A 7,437-nucleotide genomic window follows, 5' to 3' on the forward strand; every position below is an offset into this window, starting at 1 on the left:
TTTGTTCATTAGGTTTTTATTATTGTTATTTGTTTATTGAGTTGTTAGTTTTTTGTTTATGAGGGTTGTAAAAGTTGTTAATTTTCATGTTTTACATGTATTTGTTATTTGTTATATTATGTTTTTAAGATTTTATTAGTTGACATTGTTATGAGTTTCAGTTATTTGTTATTGAGGCAGTCATGAGTTTTACTTGTTAGGAGCTTAAGTTATTTGCTGTTGTTGTGATTTTTAATTATTTGTTATTGTTATGAGTGTTTGTTAGTTGTTATTGTTATGAGTTTTATTTAGTTATTATGAGTTTAGTTATTTGTTATAGTTATGAGTTTCAGTTATTTGCTTTAGTTGAGATTTTTAGTTATTTGTTATGATAGTTATGAATTATGTTAACTATTATTGTTCTGAGCTTTATTTTAATTGCATTTATTATTCCTAAGAATATGTCTAATGTTCATTGTTGCGTTATGCATTAGCATCAACATTAGACATGTTGGATAATGAGGAAACAGTGTGTAAAACATCTGTCTTATTGAGGGCCTTATTACAGTCAAACTCAGTTATAACGAAGTCACTGGAACCTATGACATTACTTTGCTATATCCATAATTTTTATATCCGTGAAATGATTTCATAAAATTTTTATAGCTAGGGATTCAAGATAATTTCACTATATCTGTGAATTCACAATATCTGTGTTTGTACCAAACGAGTTTGACTGTATCTATTATTTCAGCTCTATTTTAAAATTTTGTTAGTATTTTATAGTTGGACAGTGTTCAGTAAAGATGAAGAGAAATAAGCCAAATTCTAAACCATCATCGATAAGGTAAGATAGAAAATATTGAATTGATAATAATTGAAAAAATAAAGTAAAACTCGGTTAAAAAGTCACCGGGACCTATAAAATTACTTCACTATATCCATAATTTGTTATATCCGTATAATGAATTCGTTAAATTTATTAAGCTGGGAGATACAAGATAGCTTCGCTATAACCGTGATTTGGCAAAATTTGTGTTCGTACTAAACGAATTTTGCTGTATATAGAAAACTGAAAGTATTATTGTTAAATTATAGATTTATAATATACCATTTCAAATCAATAATATATACAGCCAAACTTCATAGTTCATCTTTATAAGAGCAGAGATCTTTCTTAGGTGGTCCTTTTATTTTTTTCAATGAAATATCCTATAAAACTTTATTAAATGGTCACCTTTATTATGCAATCATTTTAAACAAATTAAAGACCAAAAATTCAAGACACAGAATAAAAGTTATGTAAATCTAAGAAATTAAGGAAATGAAATCTTTGTTGAAAGGGACTGACTAGGGTATTTTAGTGTAAAATGCATGCAGTGAAATAAAGCTGTTGATATTTTTAGCAGATGCACCCTACTGTCCTAGGTGGAAACAGCAGATGCACTCCACTTGACTTGGTGGAAACAGCAGATGCATCCAAAAGGACTTGGTGGATACAGAAGATGCACTCCACTGGACTTGGTGGAAACAGCAGATGTACCCTACTTGCCATGTTGGAGACAGCAAATGGACCCAACAGGACATGGTGGAAACAGTAGATGCACTCCTCGGACTTGGTGGAAATAGCAGCTGCACCCAACTGGACTTGATGGATACAGAAGGAGAACTCCACTGGACTTGGTGGAAACAGCAGATGTACCCTACTGGCCATGTTGGAGACAGCAGATGCACTCAACAGGACTTCGTGGAAACAGCAGATGCACCTAACGGGACATGGTGGAAACAGCAGCTGCACCCAACTGGACTTGGTGGATACAGAAGGTGGACCCAACAGGACATGGTGGATACAACTGGAGGAGACTTGCCTGATGATGTTGACCTTCCAAACAAGACATATCAAAGGAGATAATTGACACTGATCAGGTACATGTATATGAAAAAATCATGATTAAAGATCATTTAATTAACCATGTCAAATTTACTAGTTGACTGATTATTTTTAGCCTGGCTTATTTTTAGCTCTACAGGTCAGAGACGAAAAAGCTTGCGATTGTAAACAAGGGGATGACATGGTGGAAACAGCTGGAGGAGGCAGGACCAATGGATGCTAATCTTCCAAGATGTGGAAACAGCAGATGTCCTCAACAAGACCAGTGTAACAGCAGATGCACCCAACTGGACACTGATGGAAACAACTGGATGATGCATAGCCAGTACTTGCTGATCTTCCAAGATGTGGAAACAGCAAATGCACCTAACAGTACATGGTGAAAACAGTAGATGAACCCAAAAGGACCTGATAGAAACAACTGGAGGATGAATAGCCAAAGGATGCTGATATGAATTTTATCAGGTATGTGACATTATCATAATCTAAGATCAGTTTATTAACAAAGTCAAATGAACTAGTTGGCTAAAATTTTGGCTGATCTTATTTCTTAAAGTCAGCAATACCTGACTTTTGTTATGATGTTCAGCTAGATAAACCATTTCTTTACACAAATATTGAATGTTTGCTTAATAATATAAAACATATATGTTAAACCACTCTTGAGACAACATAACAATTGTTAAAAAAGTTAAATGAGGATTTTCCTTAAAAAAACTTCAGTGATGTATTTTCTTCATTTATTTTCTTCTGACTCTTACTGCAGCTGCAGCCAACAGAACCTTGTGGAAACTGCTGGAATAAACAAGTTTGATGAACCTCTTTTAAGATGGGAAAACAGCAAATACTTCTAAAAAGACTTGGTGAAATAAATCTTGAGGAGGCAAGGCCATTATGAATCTTGAGGCAAACTTGATGGACAATGATTTTCCAGTATGTGAAAACACCAGGTACACCCAAAGTAATTGGTGGAAAGATGGGAAAACAGCCAATACTTCTAAAAAGACTTAATGAAATAAATCTTGAGGAGGCAAGGCCATTATGAATCTTGAGGCAAACTTGATGGACAGTGATTTTCCAATAAGTGAAAACAACAGCTACACCCAAAGTAATTGGTGGAAGGCTGGGAAAACAGCAAATACTTCTAAAAAGACATGGTGAAATAAATCTTGAGGAGGCAAGGCCATAATGAATCTTGAGGCAAACTTAATTGATGGACAATGATTTTCCAATATGTGAAAACACCAGGTACACCCAAAAGGAATTGGTTGAAACAATTAACACAGACAAGCTTGATGGACAATGATCTTCAAAATGTGGAAACAGCAGATGTCCCCAACAAGACTTGGTGGAAACACCTGGAGGACAATTTATGCCTGATGGATGTGGACTTTTCCACCAAGACATACCACAGTGGATATAAACTGATACTGATCAGGTATATGACATTATGATATTCCAAATCATCTTAATGTTAATATTAAGCAAGGTCTTAGTTAACTAGTAGACCAAATTTTTAGTCCAGGACTTTTTTTTGTAGTTGGCAATATATATAGCTTGATTTTGTAATGACTCTTAATTCATACAAATAATACCCGAGAATGATACATCTGATATAATTTATGTGTGAAATTCTAATTAAATTTCACATTTTATGTTGTTGTCTGCATGGTACAGTGTTATTTAAGAGAATCTGCTATAGAGTAGCATAGTAAGGAGTTGATCCTACCATTGTGGGTTCAAATATTATCCCACTGTGGGACAAGAAGACCAGTCTTTCACTAAAATTGTACAAACTGTGATGCCATGTTGCAGTAGGTGCAAAAAAAGTCCCTCACTGCTCAATAGCCTCAATACCAAGTATTGGTCTACATTTGCAGCCCTCCCCTGAAAAATGTTGCAGTGCTATATGAGTGAAAATTTCTGAAGAGGGACTGTCTGCTCGTGAAAAATTTATTCTAGTGTATATTTTTATTATTAATGTTTATATACAACAGAAACCAGTCAGCTAGCGAAAATGTTGTTTCGCTAATTAATACCAAATAGCTAAGTCACTAAACTAAGATGTTGTGAAATTATGGTGTCGATCTAAAGTACTGTATTGATTTCTACTTTTTCCTACCCTTAGAGCTCAGGTGAGCAATGTAGCATATAGGTCTCTTCTTTATTTTTTTTATTCAAACCTGACAATTTCTTGCCTTGTTCGTTTACAGAAAATCAAAGAAACTTTTAGAAGGAACATCATCCTTGAGATCATATTGTGTGGATGAAGAAGCAGGACTTAATTAATGCAGAATTATAATCCACATCTTCAAAGCACTGATGTAAATCCATTTTAGTAACAATGTTTTTTTCAAAGACTTTTTTAAAAATATAAATTTTTGTAAAGGGTGTCCGAATTATGTCAGGGTATGGGGTCGCCCATTCGGACACGTGGGTTCTCTACGGGTACTCCGTCTTCCTCCCACACTGACCCCCTGCTTTTCTTTTTCTTCTTCATTAGATAATTATAATCATATTGTTAAGATGAAGTAGTTGAAGGTTAGTTGTAAGTAGGCTTTATCGATACCCTGGGGCATTACTGGTTGGAACTTAAGTTCCTTCACTGCCACGGTTGCCAGGCTGGCTCGGGGAGGAGAAGCTGAAAGGGACTAGTTGGAGGCTGCTTTGTCTTTTAAATTATCTTTTTATTATTATGCCAATGAGATAATGATTCATTATTGTAACTGTTTTGATGAAGTTAAATATGTTCCAGATGTAATGATTGAGTATTCATAGAATGTCATTTATATGTGTAAATTCTGTCAGCTGTTGTAGAAAGAATAATTTATATAGTCACCTTTTCGTTATTATAGTTTATTGTGAAATTGAATCCCTCAATAAGTCAATATACTGATGTAACTAAATATTCAGAAAGAAATATATGTAACATTGTAATATTGTATTTGAAAGTGTAATATAGAGATTTGCCTCTAAAAATGTTAAATTGTGATATTTTAATGCAATTGTTAATTGTTGATGTGAAATTGTGAATTTATTGTGGAATATTGAATTGTAAATGTGAAATTGTTTTAATCTCATTGGCAAGTTTTGTGCAAAAAAACAAAAAAAAAAAAAAAAAAGAATGAAAGAAAAAAAACAAGCAAAAAAATGGAAAAAAAAAACAAAACCAAAAAAAATAGAAAAAAACAAAACTAAAAAAAAATGAAAAAAATATATATATGTGAGAAAAAAAAAGAAAAAGAGAAAAGAAAACAACAGAAAAAAATGAGAGAGAAAGAAAATAACTGAAAAAAGGCACAAAACTTTTAATGCTGCCTGCTTGAATTAACATATTCTATGGGATATGTTATTTTCAAGCAGAAGGTTCCAAGCCCTTAAAAGCAGAGGAGAAGTTTTGGTGTTTATATGTACAATGCATTGCTGAATGTGTGTACTATGGAGTGCTAATTTAATGATCAAACTGTTAAAAATCATTGTAAAATATCAGTTCATACGGTATGTACAATGCATCAATTATCTTATCAAACAATTTCTAGCAAATGATATCTTCAATAATCTAGCACGGTGTTTATTGCTAAAATGAATGCAAAATCATTGTTTTCATATGCAACTTAATTTGTTATACCTTTAATAATTTGTTACCATACAAATCTATACGAAACAAAGTCTAACAATTTTTTCTCATCAAAATTTGTCCGTTGTCTGTCGTTGTTGTCGTCGTCGTTGTCGTTGTAAACTTTTCACATTTTCTTCTTCTTCTCAAGAACCACTGGGCCAATTTCAACCAAACTTGCTACAAAGTATCCTTGGGTAAAGGGGATTAAAGTTTGTTCAAATGAAGGGCCACGCCCTTTTCCAAGGGGAGATAATTATGAATTAGAGAAAAATTAATGGCATTTTAAAAAAATCTTCTTCTCAAGAACCACTGGGCCAGGAGAGATGAAACTCATATGAAATCATCCTCAGGTAGTGTAGATTCAAATTTGTTCAAATCATGACCCCCGGGGCTAGGGTGGGGCCAAAATGGCTGACCAAAGTTTAACATAGGAATATATAGGAAAAATCTTTAAAAATCTTCTTCTCAAGAACCACTGGGCCAGGAAAGATGAAACTCATGTGGAATCATCTTCAGGTAGTGTAGATTCAAGTTTCTTCAAATCATGACCCCAGGGCTAGGGTGGGGCCAAAATGGCCGACCAAAAATTTACATAGGAATATATAGGAAAAAATATTTAAAAATCTTCTTCTCAAGAACCACTGGGCCAGGAAAGATGAAACTCATTTGGAATCATCCTAAGGTAGTGTAGATTCAAGTTTGTTCAAATCATGACCCCGGGGCTAGGGTGGGGCCAAAATGGCCGACCAAAGTTTTACATAGGAATATATAGGAAAAAATATTTAAAAATCTTCTTCTCAAGAACCACTGGGCCAGGAAAGATGAAACTCATGTGGAATCATTCTCAAATAGTGCAGATTCAAATTTTTTCAAATCATGACCCCCGGGGCTAGGGTGGGGCCAAAATGGCCGACCAAAGTTTTACATAGGAATATATAGAAAAAATCTTTAAAAATCTAATTCTTCTCAAGAACCACTGGGCCAGGAGAGATGAAACTCATGTGGAATCATCCTAAGGTAGTGTAGATTCAAGTTTGTTCAAATCATGACCCCGGGGCTAGGGTGGGGCCAAAATGGCCGACCAAAGTTTTACATAGGAATATATTGGAAACATCTTTAAAAATGTTGTTCTCAAGAACCACTGGGCCAGGAAAGATGAAACACATGTGGAATCATCCTCGGGTAGTGTAGATTCAAGTTTGTTCAAATCATGACCCCTGGGGCTAGGGTGGGGCCAAAATGGCCGACCAAAATTTTACATAGGGATATATAGGGAAACCTTTTAAAATCTTCTTTTCAAGTACTTCAAAGCCATGATTAGTGATATTTTTCTATTTAAATGGAATCATCCTCAGGTAGTTTAGATTCTAATTTTTTTCAAATCATGACCCCTTGGGAGGTTAAAATTCAAGCCCCCCCAGTAAACTTTCAGTTCTGATCTGATATGTGCTTTTTTTCTGGCCGATGTGCTCAGGTGAGCGCTGTGGCCCCTGGGCCTCTTGTTAGCTCACCTGAGCCGTAGGCTCAAGTGAGCTTTTCTGATCAAAATTTGTCCGTTGTCTGTCATCATTGTCGTCGTCATAGTTGTTGCGTTGTTGTAAACTTTTCACATTTTCATCTTCTTCTCAAGAAGCACTGGGCCAATTTCAACCAAACTTGCTACAAAGTATCCTTGGGTAAAGGGGATTCAAGTTTTTGCAAATGAAGGGCCATATCCTCTTCCAAGGGGAGATAATTATGAATTAGTGAAAAAATAATGGAATTTTTACAAAATCTTCTTGTCAAAAACCACTGGACCAGGACAGATGAAACTCATCTTAAATCATCCTCAGGTAGTGTAGATTTAAATTTGTTCAAATCATGACCCCCGTGGCAAGGGTGGGGCCACAAAGGCCGATCAAAGTTTCACATTGGAAAAATCATTAAAAATCTTCCCTTCAAGAACCAT

The 7,437-nt window shown here is 34.7% G+C and overlaps 1 long non-coding RNA gene across 1 annotated transcript; it reads left to right on the forward strand.

The window, feature by feature from the left end:
* Positions 1–630: 630 nt before the first annotated feature.
* On the forward strand, positions 631–4,922 carry LOC134263139 (uncharacterized). The gene is made up of 5 exons (XR_009991189.1): positions 631–826; positions 1,386–1,905; positions 1,986–2,335; positions 2,637–3,308; positions 4,084–4,922. It is a non-coding gene; the product is annotated as an uncharacterized LOC134263139 (long non-coding RNA).
* Positions 4,923–7,437: the final 2,515 nt, after the last annotated feature.

The sequence above is a fragment of the Saccostrea cucullata genome, unplaced genomic scaffold (genome assembly GCF_032062105.1).
Source record: "Saccostrea cucullata isolate Sc308-1 unplaced genomic scaffold, CSIRO_AGI_Scuc_v1 ctg378, whole genome shotgun sequence".
NCBI lineage: Eukaryota > Metazoa > Mollusca > Bivalvia > Ostreida > Ostreidae > Saccostrea > Saccostrea cuccullata.